Source organism: Tachypleus tridentatus, chromosome 2 (genome assembly GCF_004210375.1).
Source record: "Tachypleus tridentatus isolate NWPU-2018 chromosome 2, ASM421037v1, whole genome shotgun sequence".
Taxonomy (NCBI): domain Eukaryota; kingdom Metazoa; phylum Arthropoda; class Merostomata; order Xiphosura; family Limulidae; genus Tachypleus; species Tachypleus tridentatus.
The window spans coordinates 79946065-79973787 of NC_134826.1; the positions used below are offsets into that span (position 1 = coordinate 79946065).

Consider the following 27723-nt stretch of genomic DNA (forward strand, 5'->3'; position numbering starts at 1 on the left):
CCTCGGTTTATGACTAACATATAAAGTACTGTCCGTTGCCATAACAGCCAGTACTGAGACACAAGCGCTTCTACCAATTTCAAAAATCAATGTAGTATTATTTGTATTTTAGTGCCTTAGACATGGAGGTAAACTTTGATTGAAAATTATACCTGTATGTGGGGTGATTGCTATACTTTAGTTTTTACTTGCGTTATAGTTCGATTTTGTTTGGGTTCTTAGTACAAATCGCAGTTAAAACGACAGCATAGCATCAACTGTGAATGTATAAATAACGAAACACTGTTTGTAATTAATTACATTTGTCACAAAACAATAGCATTAGACCTATTATATTTTTAACAATACATTAATATAGACCTTCAGGACTTTTCCATGAAGTAAGTAAGTAAGTGTGTGTATGTAACAATATTTTCACTGTGTCTACTGTTTACACGTTTCAATTCAGTCCACAGCTCATCAGACTGACATCGACACAAACAAACATAATGATGGACGAAACACAATATATATACACCATTTGTAATAAGAACTGTCATGGTGTAAATGCTTTTACCGAGTGAGCTGGTAGAGTGATTATGAGTAATTATGTTTGTCATGAGATAATAAACCTAACAATCAATCATAACCACTACCAAAAACAAAAGGCTATGATCATACCCTACAACAAAGTTTAATAATTAACTATAAAATAGTCTACAATTAATTGGTGGAGATAGATGTAACATGCTATATTAAACCAATGTGAAGACCCATCATCTACACAAGGTTATACTGATCGAAGAACAAGGAAACGTTTCTATACACCTGAATCAAATTCAACCACATGCCCAAAGCCAGTGTCGTTTAATGCAAGCTACTCTACAATACTGTTTGTTTTAGAGCACAATAACGCAATTGGCTATTTGTCCTGTGTTCGCTACAGGCACTAAAACCTGATTTTCAGCGTTACAGACCTGAGACATTATTGGACTAATGGGACCCTTGAATGTTGAAACCACAGCAAAGAATAATTTAGCATTTTCTATGCCAGGATATCTCACCCCAAAAAAAAAGCAAGAGCTTAAGGAAATTCCGAGTAAAATGTATCTACAATATATAATGTTACTTGTTTCCATAGTTACCGCTACTAAATCACATTTAAACAATATAAAATGTTACTTGTTTCCATAGTTACCACTACTAAACCACGTTTAAACAATATAAAATGTTACTTGCTTCCATAGTTACCACTACTACAGTAGGTTAAGTTTCACCAATGCTAACAGTTTTCAAATAATTCTACTTCACATGGACTTATTTTCAGAAAAACTTTGACTTACTAAACGATTATTTTTTTTACTTGCAGTGTACTGAGAGTTTAACGCAGTAATATTCAATAGTGTTAAAAAGGTTTAATCAACAATATGAACTGGTACAATGCAACTTCCTGAAATAGATTTGACCTCTGATTTAAGCTGTTTGTTTTGATAACACATCTTTATAATGCACACAAGCACAATCAATTATGTAAACACTTGTAACTACATAAAATTTATCAACCAAGAGAGAAACAAAAGGCTGTACATGTATGCAAAAACGTCAGATGACAGCTTATTTATTTTCTTTTTATTGAAATATAGGTATGTGTGTGTGTCCATTAAGAAACTGTCTCAGAAGTATTTCTTGTAACATTCTTGGATTATAGTTTTGTCGTTTTTACAGAGCATTATTTGACCTATTCACAAGCTCTCCAAAATATAACAAAAATAAAAACGTTAAGTGTTTCAAAGAATTAACAAAGTTATAAACAGATACACTGAAAATTAAAAAAATCACGAATATTATAAATTAAACAAACATTTGTGTATCTGAACTACACAAGCATAAAATGAATTCATGTATGATTATTTAACAACACAAAACGTAACAACCTAATTTGTACAACATTAAATCAACCTTGACTGAACGCTTAAAAATGACATCCTCTACAATTTGATTTGTCTTCAGTGCTATAAAACATATGCAGAGATGTGCAAGTCGGCAATTTACGTGACAAACACAACCGATATAAATTTATTGTGCAAAAGATGTATCAGAACTACATTTTGACATTGATTGCTGTTGCTTGGGTAGTGTGATGAATGTTTTTGGAAAAAAAGGTACGTAACGGCCCTTTCCGATTCAAACTATATTCACTCAAATCACAAAGACGTGTTTATATCGGGTATTTAGATTTTCCAAGACGAGAATATTCCTTGCACTTAGTGGCATTGGAAGACAAAGAAATATATATCATATACTGGAGAACCAAAATACTTCAGAGAGACCTTCAACAAGTCGCATTTCAGCTATTGTAAGTAAAGAGTGGTGTCCCGTAAGATGTAAGAATCAACAAATACACAAGTCCATGCGACCGAGACAACAGTACCCAACACAAGAATGACCTCTGCCTGGAAACGAGGTCAACATGACATGGCTTCACCGAGATGAGACTGTTAGTCACATCTCCCACTCATCCATTACACACCTCAAACAACTGGAGAATGAAATGCAAGATAATATGTAATCCTAAGAACTCGCATGTCAAACACAGCACAGTACACTTGCCATATCAAGTACAAACAAGACTTTTCGCCCAATAAGATAAAAGGTCCACCTAACATTCAAAGAGATATTTTATTGACACCAAGTGAAAGCGTCGTTACAGAACTTCATTTCTTTGACAGCAAGTTCAAACATGTTTGTCATAAGAGGCAATCAAATGACAATACATCTACTACAAGAAAAGTGGATGAACTTGAATATCAAATTTGCTAATGAAATTCTATGATGAAACCTGCATCGCACTAATAACATTAAAAACATCAAGACGAATACTGAAACAAAACGTCGCGGGAGGAAAATACTCTTAAAAAGTTTACTTTGACTTATTTTTTACTGTGATTAACAAAAAAATTATTTGTTTTACAAAAAAATAACTACTTTTAAATAACTAGAATATTTAATAACACACTCGCCTTATCTTATCTGATTTGAGACGAGTTAGGGTAAAGTGGGTTGTATTACAAATCAAGGTCAATGATAAGTTTAAATGCAGTTCTCCCACAGGTTCGAGAATCATCCATCATTTAGACTACTTCTTTCATGTCATTTTGTAAAATCTGTCAGATAACTCAGTGTTTCGCAACATGGATGCAGTAAAATCGAAAAATAAACTGAAAGCTTAGTTTTATAATTGAATTCATTCTACCAGAGACTGAATTAAACATGAATAATTTGAAACTGATTATGCATCTAAAAAACGTGAGGTCCAATCTATCATTCGATTCAAGTATCACTAAATTAAACTAGTTTTCGGAAATTTCACCTCTTATCAATAACCTTGACCAACAGCAAACAGGAAGACTAAGTTTAGAAATATTATATTGGTGGAATGTTCAATCATTTGTACGGTATTTTGAGATGTCCCACACAGCAAGGCTAGATTTCAACTGAATATTTATGGATATTCAAGCATTGATGCCACTAACTTATTTTTCAGAATTATTCAGTTAGACAAGTAATTAAAAACGCTAAAAATGCATGCCAAGTCCAATGAAACAAATGTGGTCGAAACGCTTAGTAAAGTATCTTTAATTTTACAATAATATATAATTGTGGTATAAATGGTGCATTTTCTTTTATCAACTAAGTTTTGGCTGTTTTTAAATTTCGCGCAAAGCAACACAAAACTGCGCTTGCCGTCTCTAATTTAGCAATGTAAGACTAAAGGGAAGGCAGCTAGTCATAATCACCCACCACCATCTCTTCGGCTGCTCTTTTGTCTACGATTGATCGCACATAACGCCCCCATGGCTGAAAGGGCGAGCATGTTTGGTGCAACAGGGATTCGAACCCACGACCCTCAGATTACGAGTCCAGTGCCATAACCATCTGGCCATGCCAGGGTTATTAAATAAGTACAACACAAGATATACGAGTTAATCATCTGCGCCTATGCTTATTCCATGTAAACAATATAATTTCTATAACATTGTTTGCTTGCAAGTGCTGGTCCATAGCTTAAAGGCTATCAGCCTGTCACTAATCGGTGTTTCAAGTTAACATATTCACCGTTTTACGACCCATATTTTCCTAACGTCGTTTTTTGTTAACCGCAGATAAACACAATAGTTCAGCTTCTCACCAATAAAACAAAATGTGTGGGAGCGACAGGGTTAGACTTTCAAAGGCCTTTCTAAAACTTATTACAAAATAAAACCATAAAGCACCGAATTTTCAGGATTCCCAATAATATAATACTGTTCACTTTTTTCATTCTATAATTTTTCAGGGCTCTCACAACCTATGCAAATAATAAATACGTTTTAATACAACTAAACCGCAATTTCTGATAAAACATTAAACAAATTAAAGTATACATTAGTGATACGATTTCTGAGCTTTACTTTGTAACTACCAACAATGTTTATCAAATCTATGTTTTACACCTACGTATGAAAACTATGACCCTGACCTACAGTAAAGATAACACATGGAACTACTACTGCCTCAGTTGTCTTCTCACAGAAAGCTTTAACTGATGACAGATACTATTTCCTGATTCTGATGCATCCTTAAACCACTGCTATTACATAAAAGAAAGTTTCTAAAATTACTGTACTTTTACAAAAATAATTCTTCCATCCCATTACAGATTCATTACCTTGATAATGGTTCACTGATCCTTGTTAACAATTGCATGAGCCAGGGTGAGAATACTTATTCTTTAGGATTCCCATACAGTTGTACCAAGGACATGTCATAAGGGTTCTATCAAATGTACACACTGATCACATTTTGGGTCTGACAAAACTGCCTTGGTACCCCATGCAGTGTCTTAACTATATAAAAAGAAGCTAGCCTATGGTACCAGTATATGCTAGAAGAAATTTATTTAATAGCTCTTCACAAATAAACATTGAGAAACACAGTATTTAACATCATACACTAAATTTTGTTGTCATGCCATGGCCCAAAAAGCACAGAATTGTCAGTACAGAGTTCATACAAAAGTTTTATGGAGTGCTGGTTGGATTCTCCTACAAGTTGTTGCAGACTTGAAATACTTCCTAATCACTGTCAAGTATGCTCTAGATGATGAGACCAACACAGATAAACTTGAAAATAGGAAAGGAAGAGACAGAACACCTAAACTCAATGATACTGATGTCAAATGTATTTGTTTATGCAGCCTTCAGGACAGAAGGAAGACTACCACTAATCTCAGACATGAGATAAACAACAATGTACCAAAAGACATAAAAGTGTTCAGATTTACAGTACCAAGAAGAGTCATAGATAACAGACTATCTGGGTCCTTTAGCAGTTAGAAAACCTTTACTTTGACCTCTAAATATTGTCATGAAACTGAAATTTACTGAAAAGTACAAAACTAGACTGTTGACAATTGGGAAAAGGTAATGGATGGATGAGTCCAAGTTTGAAATATTTGGTTCAAAGTGTAGATTGTACATTTAGTAAAAGAAAGGTGATATATACTTATCTCAATGTTTAACACCTACCAGGAAGTACAAGGGGAAGTAGTGGGATAATTTGGAAGTGTTTTTCTGTTAAGGCCACAGGCTATATTTGACAAGTAGATGTAATAATATAACATCCAACCTATGCAGAAATTACTTAGATAAGGAAGAAGCTATTGAATTCATTAAAATGATGCAATGGCCTCAACATAGCCATAATCTCAACCCAGTTCAGCAGATCTGGGATTCGATAGTTCAAGCACTTGACAAATCAAAAATTACTTCCATAGAAACTTTATGGGAGTGTATTAGATATATGAAGTAAAATCCCAAATAACACTTCAATTAAATATGTAACAACAATGTCTGCAAGACTGCCTACACTTATTAAAACAAAAGGGGACAAAAGTTTAACTGTTTGCTGAACTCGAGCACTTTCACCGAGTTCATGTTGTACTACCGTGTTTCTCCGATAATAAGACCTACCCATAAAATAAGACCTAATGTGATTTTTGGGGATAGTTTTAATATAAGCCCTACCCTTAAAATAAGCCCTAGTTAAGAGTGGCAGGAAGAGGAAAGAAATAAAAAAAAATTAATTTATTAATTAGTTTAATAGTTAGTTAATTAGTTTGTTTAAGTATTAATCAATTAGTTTAATAGTTTAATAATAGTTTATTTTAAATGGTTAGTTTAATAGTTTGCAACATTAAATAGAATATAATTTTTTTAGTCATTTTCACTCCAGAACAAGATGAATGTAAGAAAAAGTTATTTGATCGAGTATAAAAGAAGCATAGTGGAGGAATCACAGGGCAAGAATCTTACTGCTTTCTGTAAAGAAATATTTTTCGTAATTTCTATTTATTTAGAGGTCTTATAATTTTTACTTTGTAACTTCATTTTTTTAGTATATCAAAATAAGACATCCCCCGAAAATAAGCCCTAGTGTCATATGTTGGAGTGAAAATTAATATAAGCGGTAAATACAAAGATTAAAAGAATTTTGATGTTTCATCTGTGATTTACCCTCCATTGTTCTTTGAAAGTAGCATGAAATCTATTCTTTGTCCTAACTCTTTTGTACAGTACTGTATGTGTGTGTGCCTAACCCAAATACAGTAGTTCTCAAATGTTTCAAGCTTATGTACCACTTTGTTTTATTTTTTAAAGTTACACACCAGGCCTAATTTAAAAGAAAAACCTAGTAATAAAACTTCACATTTTTAACAATTATCCATTAAAGCAAATGATGCATTTTTTTCTTCTGGCATGAGCAAAAAATATGATACCATTTTTGTCAATTTTAAGGGAAGAAAATACCAGCAAGTCCATGAGAGAGGAGAGTAGTATATATATCATACAAGGAAAGATAAGATGGAGTTTATTACAAATTTTATGATTTTTTTATATTAACTGTGTTGTGTACCACCAACATTAGCTCCACATACCATCAGTGGTATGCGTATTACAGTTTAAGAATCCTTACCTTAATTGTTACATTCCACCTATCTACAATAAATTTATTATAATGAGATGAAAGGCATTGAATTAGGGTTAGTGTGAAGGTTGCAATTTGCTCAGCTAAGAGATAAAAAAAAAAAAAATGTACGAGTATAACAACATGATAAATGGAGTTGTCAGCATCTTACCTTCCATAATTAGAAAATGAATGTATATTAAAGCTGAATTTAAAATTTTCTTGTACTTTCTTTACACATTAATAGTTTTAAATATAAGATGTTGTTAGATTTACCTTGCATTAATCCCCCCCCCTCCTCATTGCTGTTATACACTACAGTTTATACTTCCTTATTTGAATTATGCACAAAAGTAGTAGTGGCACAGCAATCAATTATTCCCTTGAATGTAAAATGAATGTAACTGGGATTGTCCAATAATGAACTGAGCAATTGTTTTGTAGTTATCTAAAGTCCAATATCACAATTATTCTAGTCCTGGTCTTACAAAAGAGCAACTTTTCCATACTTTGGTAGATAAAAAAAAACAAAAAAAAAAAAAACCAGCCAGCCAGCAGATGAATTGAGCACAGAAATTCATAGTGTGTGTATGACAATAAATATTGTATTCATACCATTCTGTTTGCACAAATATGTCCGTCATTTATTTCAGTTGTGTGGTTTATGCAATACATACTTTTGATCATCTCATTATACAAGGAATTTATACTTTGCTTTTGAACATCAGTGTACTTGAATATTGTAGAAGTTACAAAGACCACTTTGTAAATGCACATATGTAAGTGCAGAGTTTTATGTTGAATATTCTTCTCTGATTTTTGTTAGTACTCTATCTATATACTGTTGAAATTGTAAACTGAGATCAGTATTAAAAAAAAAACCATAATGAGATCACATCAAACTTTTGATGGCAAAAAGGAAAGAGCAGCGACATACAACCATATTAAGGGAATACACTAATATATGGGAAAAGACAGAAAACTATTCCTGAGCTACAACCTCTCACTGCAGTTGGTCAGGAATAGGAGGTTGAACTACAGAAAGGATATCTTTGAGATAATGAAACTACCCAACCACCATTTACCACCATAAAAAGGTGAATATCCAATAGATATGATTATCATGATGAATAGACATTAGGAGAGCTTGGAATTAATTGAGATGATATACACAGAGCTCAGGGATGGTTATCAATAGCAATACTGAGTTGCAACACTGGTTGGAGCACTTAAAGTCAAAGAGATGACTAAATATGCAGTTGGAAGACAATGTCCACCATGAGAAACTGCACCACTAGTCCACCATAGTTTGCATGATATGCATCAAAGCTGAGAGACTAGAGATTATTTGGATGACAAGAAAGCCTTCTAGGATAGCAAGACTGACAGGTGATGCAAACATATGAAGTGTAACATCAGATATAGGACACTGTTCCAGTTTAGAAATTATTATTAGGTTTGTTTAGTGATTTGGTATTTAATTATTCAGTTTTCATAACAATGTAAAAAGTTAATTATTTTTAAAATGCAATAGTTATGATGAGTTTTGTTACGTAACTTTGTACAAGTAATTCACTGTGTATGCAGTTTAATAGTTGTACTAGTGTTTTGTAGTATCGTTGACATCATCTTACTTGAAGATTCCAAGTTTTTCTTGTTATATGTGATATTGTTGCTGCTAGAGAGCTACAAATTTCTTTATTTTTCTTTCATATGTTATAAATACTGAGGAGAAGCTAGAAGAGTAAAGTTAAACATTCATGAAAGTAAAAAAGTAAAAGTTAGACTGAGTGATTGTCAGTTTAGGCATAAAGGGTGATATCTAAACTGAGTTTCACAGTTTATATAGCAGCATCAAAGAAGATTAATTTATCTTGTCAATTTGGTTCTAAAGTAACTGAACCAGTTTGTGTATACTTGTAACAAAAAAAAAGATATTTAAAGTCTTGGTTGTAATGTGGTAGAGGAGAGAAGAAATAATTAGTCTTGTCAACTAGGTTCTAAAGTAATTGAATCAAGTAAGCGTGTGGACTTTGGTGACAAAGATAACTTAAAGCTTTACATTTAACTGTGGTAAACAATAGTTCAACAAAGTTTTGTACATAAGTTTGACTTGTTTTAAATAATATATTATTTTTAAAACAAGTGAATTGTATGCTGTCCATTTATTGTTGAAAGTCATTGCCAACAAACCACCTACTACAAAGAATCTGTAGCTTCTATACAAAATCTAACAAAAGAATGTGCCACAAACCCATGAACATTAGATATGAATTATGTTTTCTTGTAGACTCAACAGTTCTTGAGCATTATTTAGTAGACAATGATAATGTTCCAGACACAATATTAGTATCTCAGCCATTTCATGAGAGAAATGTTGGACACAAAGCAATACCCTTACTGCCATAACCTAGCTACACTGAACTTAATAAGAAATCATGTCAATGTTCACAGTAACCGTATTATTCCTTAAACCACTTGCAATATGTAATTGTTTGAAATAGCTGGATTATCCTTTGGGTTCAAAAACAGAACTCCAAACATGAATACAAATGGACATACAATGTTCTTGTAATTAACTTAAGTTTTGTTCCGTGGCACTGAGGTAACATGGCTTCCAAGTTGCAGATGTCGTGAGAAAAATTAATGTTTGAAAAGCCTACCATTAAAATATTGTGGTGTCTTTGGCAAAAGCTCAACATAATTTCTCTCAAATACAGGAGATATTACATTTATACACTAACTGAAAATCTCAACATACAACATCAGGTTGTTGTTTTTCTCCTTTTTGCTCATCAAATGTTCACCGTGAATTTGCTACATATCTTTGTTATATAGGCCTCTTACTGATTTATGTAACAGATATACCCTAGTATTTATGCAATTCATTTAAAAGAATTATGGCTTAAGGCCAATTTTGTTTTTTTAATTATAATTAAAAAAAATATTGTCTTTGTAGCACTTCATTTATTTCATAAGATTTTTGAAAACAGGAAAGAACAACCAATAGGAAAAGGGTAGGTGGTTATAGGTCTACAATTTGAAAAGGTAATTGTAAAGTTATGGGAAAGGCTTTTACTAGAACATACAACAACTTTGATGATATAACTTATAACGTAAATGTGACGTGTGGATAACTGCTAGAGAAATATGGATTTTTAGATCTCAAAATATCAACAAATGATTCTTAAACTTTAATTATCCCATATTTTCAAATGATGTATTTCATGTGAATTTGAGCTTCTGATTTGGAAAGTATGTGCATGAAATAAGGAATGGATGAAAGCAGAATGAGGATATTTCTGCTCAAACAGAGAACAAAAATAGCTCAAAATGTCCAATGTTATGTTATTCAGTTACTCTCTCCCTAACAAAAATATGAAAAAATTATTTCCATATCTATCATACCTCTTCTCAAATATCAAAAACACTTCCCAGCCATATATTTTTTACTCAACAGAGCAGTTAACTAACAGTGAATGATACATTTCACATGTCATTCAATTATTCCAATGCTACTACGGAATAACGAAAACGATTATCTCTGATTCGATTATAGACCAACAGTTAACCTTTATGACATCTACATGTTTTACTCAATAACTACAGTTCTCCATTAGATCAACTGAAAGGTTATTTCCAAATTATATTTTTCCATAATTTGAAAAAAAACTGATTAAGTATTTATTTGTCCAGATGTGATAGGTATTTAACAATGAATGATGTGTAACATGCTACTTCATTACTTTAATTCTCTCCCAAATAATCCAAAGAATTATCTCAAATTCTGTTATAAATTTTCTGCAATATCTTATAAAACTTTCCAGACCAGCATATACTTGTTTGGATGAGACAGTTAAACATATCATTTGTTTATTCCAGTTTTTCCACAACACTAATCACAAGTAATTATTTCCAAACCTGCTGCTTTTTTTTGTAATACACACAAAACAAATTCTCTTGTCAAGCATATAATTATCCAAAAAGAGGGTAAATGACACAATGTATGTTATTTGACTATTCCAGAAAGAAATAGCTCTGTACTTTGCTATATTTGCTAATCAATTAGTTTCTAGCACTATGAAATTATTACATTTGATTAATTGATTAGTATTGTGATCAATCAACCACAGAACAAAGAAAAGATAAAAAAATGAGTTACTGTTGACAACTCTACCATGATTAAAGTCCTTAAAAATGACCTTTATTGCTTATCATGCAACATGCAGAAAAATTCAAAGGCATCTCAGAAAAAATGTTGCTGCATCATTGTTTTTGAAAGGCTCCTATTCTGGTCCTTCTAAAATTCACAAAGCAGGCACCCCCTTCTGACCAATTATTTCAGACTTTAGTACACATGTATTCTTATAAATTTGCAAAGTTTCTGGTACTTATACTACAGCCACTCACTACCAATGAACTAACTATTCCCGATTCTTTCCAGATAGCACATGCTTTATACCAATTACCTCCTTCAAACCAATTTATAGACAGCTCTGATATCACTTCCCTCTTTATAAATACACCCTTAAATGAAACCATATACAGTTGCATATCTGAACTTTCACACAATATTTTGCTGAAAGACTTTGCTGAACCTCATATTAAGACAATGTTGGATCTTACAATCAACAACTTCAAAAAAAAAGTTGCTAGACCACTTAATCATCTCTCTTATAATGGCAATTCAAAATTAGGGAGCAACAGAAAGCTTTTATAGCTTTGTCATTATAAAGACAGGGTGATAAAGTTTGGAGGCAGTGTTTTAATTACTTGAGTAGTTGGAATAATCAGAAATTAATTTTGATAAGTTGGTTAATTTCATGGCTACTTGTTGAATCATAACTTTAACTAATCAGCCACTGAAATAATTAGGACAATAGATTTTGATTAATTTAATCATAATTTACAATTAAACGACAAGTTTGTGTTTTTCAGACCATTACAATATTAAGAGATGTAATTTCGCCTTACAAGTAATCAACTATCACCCACCTCTAACGATAAATGTTTCCAAATAATGTTATTCTTCTATAATATTAAAATTTGGAAAAACAAAAAACTCTAGGAACATGTATAATTTTATCCATGTATAAACATTCTAGCCTAAAGAGACTGTTCTGAAATGTAAAGATGAACCAGAAAACCATTTTTATGTTTTAACTGTTCTCTTGGCATAAAAATGGAATCATATTCTTTATCTAACACGCTTATAAAAGTTAGTATGTTGTTATGAAAAATAAATCTTTTGAAAAATTAACGTTTATACATCATAAGATTACGTTAAAGAGCTTTTACGTTAAGCAAAATACAAGTCCTAAAATTAATTCTACCTGAATTAATTCAAACTATCACATACTCTGAATACCATGTATTATAATTTCTATTTTCTGCCATCTTCACCTTTAACAGGCATTTTTAAGGCTTAGTATATGCACTGGTAGACAATCTGTTCACAGAAACATCTAAAGTTTATTTGCCCACAGTATTTATTATTATTTTAGATGTATACTGTTCCTGAATTATATCAAATATCCAATAAAAAGTCTGCAATGACAAATTGAAACTTAACTAACAAACTTAATGTTGTTTTGAGCAGAATGATGCTTCCATCTTTATGTTGTTGACGGATTTCATTTAGATTTACAGAAAAGCATTAAGCATCTGTTCAGTGAATACTAATTTACTCTTACAAAAAAAGCAATTGAGGTTTTATGCATTAAACATATCCAAATATCCCTCACTAGATTATCTGACTGTTGTATCAATACCTTTCATACATTTTTACGGTTAATATTGATAAATAACCTTACAGTTATAATTAGTATTTGATATAGACAGCCCAATACAATATACAAAAATTACAAATTTTTCTTCACTAAAAACATATTTCAGATGGTACTTACTTCCTTCAGCATAAAGTTATTGTATATGCAAAAACATTTTACACATACTGCAAGCCTTTTTCTCTCCATCCACTGGAATTGACTGATTCCAAAGCATCTCTTCTAAGAGTGCTACATATTCTCATTACACAAATAACTTCCTCTATTCCATTCTACATAACAATCACTTTGAGTGTTGGCAGAAGATGGAAACACTTTGGTGAGGAAGAATGGTGGAAAGCATGAAAATGGTAAGTACCTATCAGAAATACATTTTCAATGTAGAAAAATTATAACTTCTAATACAGTACAATATCTCATACTGAATGTGCAGGAGAAAGAAAGAAGCATCCAAAGGAATGACAAGTACAATCTAAAACCTGCTATCCAGTGATGGGTAGAAAAGAAAATCTTATTTTCACCTCAAGTTTATGAGACTAGAGAGAATCTTGTATCCCCATACTCATGAATGGTACATGTGAATATCATATATTGACAGACAGTCAGTATCAAAATGATGTCTTCATAACATAAACCATCTCTCTCAAAAGCAAAATTAACTGAAGCCACTTCAAGAGCATTAACATCCTCAGAAAAATGGAAGGGAAAGAACTTTAATAACCTTCAATTAGTTCCATCATGACCCATAACAGTGACAGAGAATAAATAAGGGAGAAATATAGACATCTATAACACAACGTAACACAGACTTTGTTCCTGGATAGTATGTGTTATTTCTCAATTGCTTATGTTGTAAAAAGTACAGAAAATAACCATTATTCCCTTCAACCTTTACTTATGTGACCTGGATAATGAAATTTAGAAATTAACCTATTTTATGAGTAAAAACGGGCAAATTTGCACAGTTTCATTCACATAAGATCTGAATGAAACATATGAGTGAAGATTTACATGCACTTATACTAAAGTTATACAAAAATAAACAAAAATGTTAGAAGAGTAGTTTTTTGAAATTTACGACTGTAATGTAAATCACTTTCATGCATCAACCCCCAAATAGTCTCCCATCATGTTTTCGTTATATGCTCCCAGGTCTCAAAAGCAAAGTTTGAAGAGAAAAATAGGTCTTTTCCATTTACTTTAGGCATAAGCAATTGGAAAATAACACTTTCTGCCCAGGAACAAAAGTAAAAATTTTGTCACATAGTGTAATACATGTGTGTAAGGTCTGAAGTTGGTTAGTTCAAATCTAAATCCAAAACCCAGCCACTGAGAACTGAAATCCAAGTAGAAGTAGAATGAGGGATCCCAATATAAGAAATTAACTGCAATTATAATGTCTTACTCCCATTTGTTTCGTGTTTCATGTTAGAAAATATGTCATCTATACCAGCAGAACACCACTGCCCTACTCCCAACTGAATGGTTTTATAATCATTCTGTTCTTTTTTTGTATTTAATTAACCCAACTGGGACAATGCATCCACAGTACACCACCTTAGAGGATTGGAACTGAAAAGTGGCAAGGATTCTCATTCTCCACTGGAAGAAAAGAGGGGTAAAATGCAGTGATGAGTCTGTAGAAATGACAATACCCAAAACAGTGCAACCGATGACCATGAAACTATTTCTAAAAGCAAATCATACTGATTTATTTAATATAAGGTATGGCAGGGATGAGCATCTATTCCATTTTGATTTGCCCATGTTGTATATAGTGGGCATGGTTCAGGACATCAAACTTATAAAGCAATTCTATAGCAAGGATAAACCTACAAGAAATCTTGTGAAACACCCATCTCTGTAGCATGTGTTGTATGAGCATTGAATTATAACATGCAAATCAAGATGGCTTAACAGTGTGGACTTGAAAAATTAAATACCTGTTTATTCACCACTCACAACACAAGGGGATTCAAACAAGTAATAATAATAAAGAGGTAATAAGATCCCTGAAAAGAAAATAAATAACAAAAGATAACTTACCCAGTCAAAGTCTCACTGAAGTCTGAAAAATAGCTGCAGGTGGAAAATGATAGCCTGAAGATGAAGAAACCACTATCCTATGTAAATAATAATTGATGAACTTAATAGTAGTGGGGTTCATTTCCCACATGCTCAACTGAAGAATTTCCTCCACTGGATGATGAAGATGATATACCATAGATAAGGTGTCAAAATTCATGTAAAGACACCTGGAACAAAATACAGAAGACAACAAAGAGGAATAAATCCAACTGAATCAAAAGTCAAACCCAGTTGGTGAGGGTATAAGGAAAAAAGGCTGCCAAGAAATAAAGAATTGGGAATAAATACCATAAAAGGAAGCCATGTGGGAAGTATAACAGTAAAAAGCACATGCAGGACATAAAAGTCTATCCATATCGGGCCTAGAATAAAGTTGGGAAATGGAAGGAATGGAAGTTTGTGAAAAAGAGGAGTTACCTTCCCTAGTCACCAAAGTTTTGAGGGAGAACAACCTGAATAAGAAAATATTGATAGAATGATAAAAAGTACTTGAAACATTAACAAGAAACAAATCAGACCTATGACATCCACAGGCTGAGAAGAGAAAGAAACAAGTTTTACAGGAAAGATAAGAAAAACATATAAAATAGATTGAATGAAGGCAAAGAGAGATAGTAAAGGACCACATTAACATCCCAATCTGGAAAGGTAGCCTGCCAAAATGAATGAAGAATTCAGAAAGAACATCAACAATGGTAGCATCAAGAAAAATGAAATGTGAGGGACAAAACCACCCAACAGCTTACGATTGAGGAGACAAAAGACAAGAAATATTGCAATATGAGAAACAGTGGGTTAATCAGTGGAAATCTGTCAACCCATAGAACAACTGCAGAAAATGTTCTACTTATGTTGATAAACTTCAATAAAGAAAGGACAAATGGAATGAACCAGACAGAAATTAAGCAACTCACATAGACAAGCTGTAAAAATGTGGCATGGGTTAAGCCCAAGAAAAATCAGGGATCATCCACCATAAAGGTTAAATAGATCCCAACTGTTGAGAGTCAAGAAATGGACAGTTTGCTTGGTGGTAAATCAAAACAAATTGATCTATGGCTTATGTAGGGCAAGGTATGCAGGCACACTCAACCAATTGTGAAGTAAATTGCTCAGCATGAACATTAATATCTGAATAAGGTAGGAAAACCAAATATGAAGAGGAAGAACTATCATGCAACAAAGAAGGGTGGGGATCATAAAAAAATTGAATAAATGGATGAACATACCCGAGAAATAATGTCTAAAATGTCATTAGGCCTAGCTGATTCTGCGGGGTTGGCAAAGGAAAACAGTAAAATCTAATGATGCAAATAGCTTGTCAAAACTTCAACAGGTTCTGCTTGTTCAAGAAGTTGGACAAGTTCAGGAGAAGGTTGGTTGGATGGTTGGTTTGATATTTTATGGCACAAAGCAACAAGGCTATCTGAGCTGAACATCCAGTAAAAAGTTAAAATTAAAGTAAATTTAGTAAAATTCATAAAAGGAAATTAAGGTAAAACAAAACAAAGTTAAAAAAACACAAATAGCATTAAAACCGAAGTTTACATCTAGTCTACAGCAGTAAGAGAAAAACCACAGTAATACAAGTTGTAAAGGAATTTCTGTAGCATAATTATAATTACCATAACTCACAAGGAAGACTAACAGTAAGCTCAAAAATCACCTTCAGTCACCTGAAGTTGGCCTTTCCAGTCCTGGCAGGAGAAGGTACTCAACCCACGTGACAACCAATCTCTCAGCAAATAACTGTTGATAAATTTAATGAAAAAATCAACTCTAAAGTTCAAAATTATTTAATTTACAAATCCAAAGCACATGAAGAGCACCAAAAGTAAAAAACATCTGATCATGAGTACTCTCAAACAAGAAATGAGAGTCAGGTAGAATGAAATAGAGAGAGTCATGTGCATCATGAAAATATGTTGCAGTCCTATTGTTTGAGAGTTGACACATGAATGTTTGTATGTGATACTCATTAGAATCAGTCAATTCCAATGAAAGAGAGATAGAAGGTTTGTGACATGAGTAAAACTTTTTGCACATAGAGAACAGCACTATATGTGAATAGCTATTTATGTGAGGAGAGGTAATGTACAGTATCAGAAAATGAAAAATGAACCACACTGTTCTCCTACAAAATAGATTGCTGCAGAGTAGTCCTATCTATGCAACTTTTGTCACTCTAAAAGTTTAAATATATGTTCTCAAAGCCAAGCTGTCACACCTTCTTTATAGATCAAATATTACTTATGTGATTTAAAATCCAACTTATAAATAATTTTCACAAATTTTATATTGTAAAAAGGTCTTCACTGCATATAAATGCATTGAAAAGTGAGTAGATCAACAGGAACTGACCTATAAGATAACAAGTGCATAGTTGCAAAAATAAATGTTTATTTTCTAAATCACCAATGAAGTCATACCCAATGAATATTGTGTTAAAATGGCTGATAAGATTAAAGATATATCACCATGGATGCAATTTTCCATACATTAAATTTTTTTCCAACATTTTATCTAATGGACATGTGGAATGTATGCTGTGAAACTGACAACTACTATCTATAAGATTCCAACATGAAGATGGATACTGCCAAGACTGACTTCCACAGAGACCACGTAACACCTGACAAAGTAATCAATGTCAAGGAAGATAGTAAACAGACATCTTGCACAGGCACCAAACCTTAAATACCAGATTACAGGTCAAAACTTTCCAAAGATTGACAGGAACTGTTGTACAAGACAATCAAGTGTTCCTCCATTAATGATCATCCAACTATATTTTGAAGGGATTTAAAGACAAAGATTATGTAGTGTGGCTCTTCCACCAGAACTGCTCATGCAAACGCACTCACACATGGTTGCATAGTGTTGCTGAAAGATTGAAGTTTTCATTAAATGGTTCAAGTCAAGGAGGGAAAAAAAAAACCATATCAAAAGAAAATGCTGGAAACAACTATATTTTCATGTTCACTGGAAATTATGTTGTAAAGCGCCATCACCAAAATAGAAAAGAAAAACTACAAATAAGAAAAGTGTGTATACTTTTAAAGTCATTGCTAACAAACATAACTGACAAATTTAAAGAAGCAATAGATCAATGACAAAGTGTAACAAAATAACACAACCTTAAAGTTGTAAAAAAAATGTCATTAGTAGGACAAACATAAATTCACTACTTTACAAAAGTTTGTTGACCAATAACTAATGATTCGTTTATTTCAACTAGAACATCAACTGCACATGTGAATAATAATAATTTGGATATTCTTGTTATTTCTCCTCTCACTCAATGAAATGCATTGATATGTTTGGTCTACACAGTGAGGATTTATTTAGATGTGTTAAGGGTAAGCTAAATGTTATTTTATTGTAGAACCTTTGGCAGATGATACAAGAAAGATAATTTCCAGTGATTGTGAGATGCTTGGGTTCATAAATTCTACTCTTTCTTCAATTTCCACTTCAAGTTTTAAACTATATTTTCCATCCTCAACAGCTGCTAGAGAAATATAAAATCAAACAAGTTTATCATATTAATTCTAAACTTGTTATGAAAGATACAGAAGTTTAAAAAATGATAATACTCTTAGGCAAGGTAATATTTCTCCAAGAATTTTGAAGGATATTAAGGTTTGGATATGTGACCTATTTGCCAATATTTTTTTATTGTTCTTATATAATAAGCAGCTGTCAGTAGACAAAAATTTGGTTAATGTTACTTTATTTTCAAGGGAAGTGTTAAAAATTATCCTGGTAATTATAGGCTTCAAAAAAGTTTTAAAGTCTGATAAAAGATGGCTTGTAAACTTACTTACCAAACTTTAAAATTTTGTTGGATAGTCAACATGGTTTCACTGGAGGAAAATATTGTCTTATTATTAATCTTTTAACATTCCTCCAAAATATACTGCTTATAGAAATAAGGGTAAATTTCCTGAAGGTATTAAGGTCTTGGATGGTCCTAGCCATGAAGAGGATGCTGCTGTTTTACAAATGGATTTAGATCATTCAATAAGTTTGGCAAATAATTGGCAGATGGGTTTTAATTATAATAAATGCAAGATATGCATGTGGGTTATGATAATTTGAGTTATAAGTATAATTTGGATAGGAATAACATTAACAGTGTTCATGAAAGAAAGGTATCTTTGTTTAATAGCTGGCCAGTCTCTAAACCCATCCATCCAGTGTGTTGCCGCTAGTAGCAGTGCAAATAAGATTGTAGGTTCTATATGAAGAAATACTCATTACAGGTCTAAAGAGACTAAGTTTCATTGTATGGGTCATTGGTCAATTTGATTATTTAAGGCTTAGTGTGAGATGACCTTTGTTCTTTTAAAGTTATATCAGTTACAAAAAAGGTAAAAGAATGATCAATAAACTGCTTAATTTGTCAAATGGTATCAAAGTCATGGGTTATGCAGGCTATGAGGGGTGGCATTACTGCTTCACAAAAGAATTTAATTATTTGGCAAGTTGGATAAATGGCAGATGGATTTTAGTTATAATAAATAAAAGGTGATGTATGTAGGGTATCAATATAAATTATAAATATAATTTTGATGAAAATAATCTCAACAGTATTATTGAAAAAAGGATCTTTGTATTCTTTTTTACCAGTCTTTTAAGCCATTGAAACAATGTGCTGTTGCTAATGCCATGGTAAGTAGGATTTTAAGTTTTATCTAAAGAAACACTGAGACGTCTAAACAGGTTATAATTTCAGTGTATAGATCACTAGTTAAGACTTCAGTCTTGATTTGCTTATTTTAAAAAAGATACTAAATTGTTGTTCAGAAAAGGAATACTAAGATGATGAAGGTCATTATGGGAGGGGAGGTTAAGAACTCCAAAACTTTTTTCTCTTGAAAAAAAGAAGATTTAAAGTGGATCTGACTGAAGTATTTCATATTGTTAAGGGAAATAATAATGTTGATGTATTATAAGTTTTCGATATTTAATGGTAAGTATGGTAACACCATGGAGCACAGATATAAATTTTGGCATACAGTTATTTTCTGGGCTTTGAATTTGGTTTCTTTTGAATTTCACATAAAGCTATATGAGAGCTATCTGCACCAGCCATCCCTAATTTAGCAGTGTAAGACTAGAGGGAAGCAGCTAGTCATCACCACCCACTACCAACTCTTGGGCTACTCTTTTACCAATGAATAGTGAGATTGACTGTAATATTATAATGACCCCACAATTGAAAAGGCAAGCATTTTTGATGTGACAGGGATTCAAGCCCTCAACCCTTGGATTACGAGTCAAGTGCCTTAACCACCTGACCATGTCAAGCCCTTTGGCCTTTCAATTGGGTTGCCTTATGATGTTGTACATGGAGTTAAAGAAGCTTAAGAAAACGTTTATCAAATATTAATTACTAGTTTTACACTTTTTGTGCTTGGTTTAATTTAGTGGGCAGGATGACCCAGATGGGCTGCAAGGTCCCCTGCTGTCCTTCAATGTTACATTAGAATAAAAATATTGCTTCTTCACTTTCTTTTTTTGCTGCTAAGCAGATCAAATCTCAATTCTTGCAGCTGTCCAATGACAGCTTTCATTAAAACATTTAACAGAGAGGGGGGAACAATTTAGCAGTGGTCTGTCAAGTAATTCCCCTGGTAAAATTTTGGAATTAATCATATAATTTAATATTTTTAATATTTCTGTGACAGAGAAATAAGTCTTATGAAACTGGGTTAATCCCAGCATTATTGGGACGTCTCATAACTGTATACATAAGCATTAACTTATTTTTAAAAGCCAAACTATTGTAATTTAAAGTTGTTGTCTGTAGGTTGTCAGTTATATGGTTACTGTTAAATAACATAAAAGTGACTAACTGTGCTTTTTAAATTATAGCATTTTGACAAATCGAACTAAATATAAACTATTACACTGATAGCATTAATACTGTTAAAAAAAAAAATTACCCTGGTGGTAGAAGCACAGTTAATACTGCCAAGCCTACTTAAACTGAACTGACAGCGATAATTCCTACCAAAATACACTTACAATTTCAAAATTTTCATTATCACGTTTATGACAGCAAACGTATGATATTGTATTATTTTAAAGAGACATCTAAACATTTATCGAATTAAATAAAACAATTACTACCTCAATAAACTTCACCTTCAACTTCCAAGTAAAATATAAATAACTTATCGAAAGGACAGACCCATTTCACACCTGTAAGTACTAACACCCACAATTTGGAAATACGGTGTAGTGACATTACGGCTAGAAGATATATGTGACTAAAATAAATTAATTACTTATAATATTATTTATTGTTATCATTATTATTGATATAATTATATAATTTGACGGAGTTTAAACAGTTTATTATTTTACAAAATAAAAGCTAGATGCGCCCAAGCTTTAGAGAATGTTTTAATTTATACTAAGAGCTTGGTAATTTTACGTTATTAATTTATTCATTTATACTATAATAGTTATTTAAAGAGCTCTGTGAATATAATGTTATTTATGCAATATAGGATCACAATAATACTAATAATAATTCCAATTACGTCATTAGTTACAAGTCCAATACAAATTTCGATTACAAAAATTTCTAATAGGCCGAATATTCGTAATAACAATTAAATGATCCTGCGATGAAACTTTTCCTAAAAATATTTCCTCTCTAGTGTTCAGGGAAACGATTTGTTTTCTATATTTTTCATTAATACAGGAATTTTTGAAGATTTTCATGTCGTCCGATTCTATGCACTTTTTGTAAACATATATTATCCAGAAAACCTTTGAATTATTTTGGTTGTGGTTGCTTTTATTTCGTCGTTTTTCTTTAGCAGACAATATATCAACTTTACCAACAGGAATACTGTTACAATGTCGTACATTACGTACAAACTAGCAGCGACAGTAATGTCCTTGATTGACCAAGTAAATGATATCTGAAGGTTATAATTTCAACTGTGTTATAATAGAACAGCCAGTTACGTAGTTAAATGGGTTATTTCTGATTAAATTAATATTTCTTGTTTTACAGAGCATTGGACTCACATCAGTTATGTCAAGGGAACTAGAAAGTAGTGTCTTTTTTGTTTTCTTATGTGCTAAAAGACTTTTTGAAGATAAGTATTTATTTTTCAATCAGTTACATAATTCCCATTATTGTTAATGAGAATGTGTCACCTTTCATTCAAGCTTTCAATTACTCGTTGATAGTAAGAAGCTTGCTCTGAAACAAAGAATTCTGTAAGAGCGGTTTTGACACCATCAATATTTCTGAAGTTTTTATTGCTGAGAAAACACTGAAAGCAAAGTAGTTACTCACATATATTTTGTACATATTTTACATTCAGATATTTTATCTATCTGAATAAATGATAATCTGAAGGAGTAATGTAAGGAGAGAAATAAAAGTGAAGCAGAAGTTATCAATCTAAATCTAAATTGTTTGTCATTCTCACAAGATGTGGACTCATATTGTCAAGATGCAATATGACCCCTTTTCTTTGACCGGCGTTGGACACATTTCAATGAAAAACTGGTACAAACAGTCCAATTTTTGACAATAAATGTCTGTAGTTATATACTTATTCAATTTTATTAAAATGAATTCTGTCAATTCTGTTCCAACAAGACTTTCTACAGGTGTAGACTTGGTTTGGATGTCAGAATTGGGTTTAGGATAAGACTAAGCCACTGATTCTCACACTTCGTGTTGACATAAAGAACCCATTTGTCATCCCCTGTAACAATCGAATGAAGAAACATTTATTTTTCATGTCTGATTATCAATGAATTGCATATTATTATGCACTGGCTTTGTTGTCATATGATAGCTTGTGTGGAACCCAAATGCCTTGTCTATTAACCTTTCTGTTCTTTTAAGATGTTTTTGAATGATAGTGCTATAAGAATTAAATTTTTTTGACAGTTGTTAGATGGTTTAACAGGGTCTGACTCAACCTCTGACCTAAGGAGGTAATTTTCCAACTCTGTTGGTCTCTCTGAACAATAAAAGTCTGAGTAATAAAAAATCACCAGACCTAAATTTTCTGAATAACAGCTGGAATTTGTGGATACTCAAAACATTTTTATAAACTGAACAAATGTTTTAGGTTGTCTCTATCACTTTGTTACTTTTATAGAACTCAAAGAGCATGCAACGTCAAATATGATTCTTGTTACAAATGTGGTCAGTTTTTTCTGACCAAAGATGAATAAGAAGGGTTGTTTGCTTGCTAAAACAAAGAAAAGCACATAATTAGTAATGTTTGAATTCAAGTTGATATTACTTTCCAGCACTCCTAATACTAGATCATCAAAATGAATAAGTTAATAGAAAGACTTTTATGGAGTTGAAAGCTATTGATTGATGTACTGGTTATGTACAATATGACTATCCTGTGTATATGCAGCTATACATATTGTGTGTTTGTTTTACACCTAATAAAGTCTGTATTTCACTTAACATTACATGTCCAAACATCTCAAACTCAGTCTTTTAGATAAAAATTAGAGTTTTCCTGGTTGGTCCTCCTGTTATAAACCAGAACTATTCAACAATCCTCCTGCAGACACCAGTTTCATTTGAGAATATCACAGGTTAGACAGAAAGGTGAAATTCTGATGCATGATCACAGGATCTATTGAGTTCTTTTTTGTTCTTACTATCACGTGCATTTAAGCCCTCGCTTCATCATTTCTCATTAAATACGTTTACAGTAATGGTTTTACTGAAAGAGTGGCACATTATTAAAGTGGAAGTACTCTCAAGCAAGAAACAGTTTGCCACCAGAAAAGGCCTAGACACTGGACTTTTACTGATTCTGGAAAGTTTTTATGGCATTGATCAGTCTACAGCCACAGACTCAGGATTATCATCCAATTTTTGGTGCACACAGCTTGGATTATTAAGGCCATACCCCTGATGATCTATCTTGGTCCATGAGAAGTAAGGACAATTAAAGGTTACCAAGGTAGAATGATACTTAGGAAGTCTTTTTGACAATTTAGTGAAGTTTCTACAAGACTTCCAGGCTATCACTAACCAGTATACCACAGTTCCAGCTCTGGCCAACATAACCTTTGACCAGACATGATGGACTGGAAGTACTAATGGTGGACAATCTCTGTTAATTATATCTTTTTTTACTGGTAAATGAGACAGCAAGCACTCATGGATAAAAACCATGAACCTTAATTAATGAGCAATGGGGTTGTGCAGAACTGTACAAGGAGTTGCAACCTTGGATCAGGGATTAATTACTCACATAGATGTCAGAGTCCCTTCAAATATCTCTCACCCTGCACCTGTAATCTATAATTCTACATACACAGCATCAGCTGCATCTCAGCCAGGTATTGGCTGAGAATCTACAAGGAAGATTCTTTGGCCCACACATGTCAGCACCTGTGAGTGTCCAAGTCTACCAGACTTTATCTAGGAAACACACTTAGCCAGTGTATAGCTGTCATCCCAGAGTATTGTTACCAAATGAATATAATTGTTATTTGGGCATTATAAAAACACAGCCCAGGTCCCATGTGGAAGGTGTGTGTGTTTCTTATAGCAAAGCCACATCGGGCTATCTGCTGAGCCCACCGAGGGGAATCGAACCCCTGATTTTAGCGTCGTAAATCCATAGACTTACTGCTGTACCAGTGGGGCCCATGTGGAAGGAAGTGAAACAATAAAGACACTTTTTTATATATATTAATTACTAGATTTAGATCAATACTGTGGCAACTTAACCTCAAACTTTTGGAGACTCCATTGGTAGAAACAAGTTTGTTTCCTTCGATTCTGCCTTGGTAACATAATTAACTTTGAGTGATTTCATTTCCATAAATAGCATTGCCTGCTCATTAATATTTCAGTTTGGTTCCCCCCAAAAATTATTTTTCACTAACATCAACCAAAACACCAGGTAAAACCATATTTTCCTTCAAGTGTATTCTGAGTTTACTCAGTACTTTTATTTCTTTAATGAAAATCTCACTGTGGTTCTGTGATAATTAAACAGAGTTAAAAAATCCTAGGATTGACTCCCCATGATGGGCACAGCAGATAACCAATTTCTGGCTTTGTGCTAAAAATAATGAAACTAATAAAAAGTATTGAAGAAAAACCCTATACATTCAGAATACAGTAGTGTCAAAATGAAAATATTATTTCATTGTAAATATGTGTTACGTCATGTCTTACAGTCGCAAACTCAGAAAATACGTAGGTTCAAAAGTCTTCACAGAAATGAATAAAAACCCTATAACACGAGCGCTTTTTAAAGGTGTAATTTTCGGGTTGTAGGGTTTTTACTCATTTCTATCAACAAGTATTCTAGTGATATTTCTCAATCTGTTATTCATAATTACATTTCACATATCACACACTGGATCAGCTTCTTGATTTTCATTCGTTTGTTGCATGCAAATTGAGTTCCAGTTTGATCGACTTACGTATACATGTAATATACAGCACGTATTTAATATATATATATATATATACATATATTAATAGCTTTGCGAGTTTTGTTTGTGAGTGTCTTATTCGTAAAAGGATTTATTGTTGCACGGATGTTCTTTTTTATTTTCTGATCTGTTATTTTTGTGTTTTTGTAACTTGAAAACATTATCGATGTAATTTGTTTGTTTGTTGGTTTCTAACTGTGGCCCCCCGCTAGTACAGCGGTATGTCTCCGGATTTACAACGCTAAAATCAGGGGTTCGATTCCCCTCGGTGGGCTGAGCAGATAGTCCTTTGTGGCTTTGCTATAAGAAAAACACACACACATTCTAACTGTGTGAGTCCGCAGACATACCGCTGTGCCACTGGGGATAATCGATGTAATATTTGTGGTGTCTGTTTCTTGATGATAGGGTTTATGATCACTCTTGTGTGGTCTTTGAATATCATTAGGTGTGGAGTAGTTTCCAATTATCCTCTTTAGTTATCCTATTATTGTTCTCCTTTTGTCTTATTCTAGGTAGTGTGATGTATGAAGGAGAAATATAGGTTTGTTACGTTTTCTGTTATGCGTAGAACTTTGTATTTTGCTTTCTTGAACGTTTATGATTATGTTTAAGAATGCTAATTTTCTTTCTGTGTTGTATTGGTGAAACCTAATTTAACATTAATGGAACAGAAAGAAGTTGAATAAGCCGAAGCAAAACAATGATATCAGGATTGAGATTTCTGACAAAAACGATTGTTTTGAGGAAAAACACCTAAGTAAACAAAAATATATGGTAATATACAATACACTACCAATTACGTTAAACTCTATCAAGAACGACAAGCGAAACAGAAACTAAAGTATAAGTGCGTTTCATAAATACGCACACAAATATTACAACTTCTCTGACTCGACAAGTACAGCTTTCATACTCGCGAATACTAGACCTTTATGTCTTTCTAAGACATTTAAACTCAATTTCCTTGTACGACCTGTTGTTTGAACGCATGAATTGCTCACAGAAAGCTCGTTAAAGTTAATGGAAAACCTTTGACTCTTGTACTTAGCCACTTACATAATATCCAAGATTTAATACATAAACTTGCATATACTCAGCTAAACCTACAGCCGGACAGTATTATGTTCAGTTTTGATTTGATTGCATTACTTTCATCCACACCTATTGAAGAAACGATAAGAGCTGTAATTCAATACATAAAAGAAAGTCCTAATACCGTAGACGATTTAGGCTTATCTATTAATTTAATGGAAATGGCTCTTCGATGTATTTGTAACAGTTATTTCTTTTTTTCTAATAAATCTAACGTATCGCCATAGGCAGTAAGGTTGTGATCGTTCTTTCTATTGCTCTCAAGCATTTGCTTGAGAAAACAGCCTTATCTGCTTGGAAACTAAACTAAACTTAGTCCTGAAGTGTGCTACCGCTACATAGATGTTATATTTGATACTTGAAATCATGGGATGAATACCTAATTTATCTACACAAATACCTCATTAACATACACCCCAAAATTAGCTTCAAACTTCAAATGATACATCCACATTTACCTTCATGGATGGGAAAATACACACACACACACGTCTCTTCAAAGGAAAAGCATAAGGAACTACTAACTCTACACTATGAGTCACACCATCCTCACTCTTTAAGCAAAAGGGTGATTGTGAGTCAACTACCTACGATACATAGAACGTGCTTGGACGTATGGTTTGTTCTGAATTTTGTGCCAAACTAATCAAAGCTGAACCGTCTCTAATTTAGCAGTGATAGCATATAGAAAAGGCAGCTAGTCAGTTCCATCCGTTGCTAACTGTTGAGCTATTCGTTTACTGACAAACTGTGGAACTGACTGACATATTAATATGCTCCTCCCACATGGCTGAGAAGGCAAGCATGTTTGGTGTGTCGGGTATTCGAACTCACGACCTGCAGATTGCGAGGGAAGAGCATTATACATTCTAAAAAAACAACTACTCGAATACATGCATTACTAACATGTTCAACAATTGAACAAAAAACACACAAGAAAGATGCTGTAAAGAAACGTTCTCAGCAGTTAACAAGAAAAACAGAATCAAAGGGTACAAGATCTATCCCGCTTTATAGATGATATCGTGTATCAGTAAAGTTGTGATACTGTCCAGTCGCCCAATTAGAATCATGTAGAAATCGGTATGACTGTAAAACAGCTCCTTACTCGACCTACTTTAATGCCTAATACCCAGTAGGAAAACTATGTTGTTCTGCTGTCTTCTCAAATGTGAAAGGGAAGTATACTTTAACAAAAATATCATACACCAGACAGAATGCAAGACCACCTAGTCTATAGAAACTGAGAGGCCATTCCATTATTTTATCAATAAACACAATCGTGATAAAAGAAGATGGTTGA

At 32.8% G+C, this 27723-nt stretch overlaps 1 protein-coding gene across 4 annotated transcripts in view; it reads right to left on the minus strand.

The window, feature by feature from the left end:
• Positions 1–21119, minus strand: part of ATP7 (copper-transporting ATPase 1) — a 133447-nt gene extending 112328 nt beyond the window's left edge. The window contains exons 1-2 of one of the 4 annotated variants that reach the window (XM_076488767.1): positions 20997–21085; positions 16525–16607 (exon numbers count right to left, since the gene is read on the minus strand). The gene's annotated coding sequence lies outside the window, so the exon portion shown is untranslated. Of the gene's footprint in view, positions 1–16483; positions 16503–16524; positions 16608–20996 lie in introns of those variants that run through there. The other 3 variants (XM_076488765.1, XM_076488769.1, XM_076488768.1) reach the window with 3 other exon arrangements.
• Between the last annotated feature and the right edge of the window lie 6604 nt (positions 21120–27723).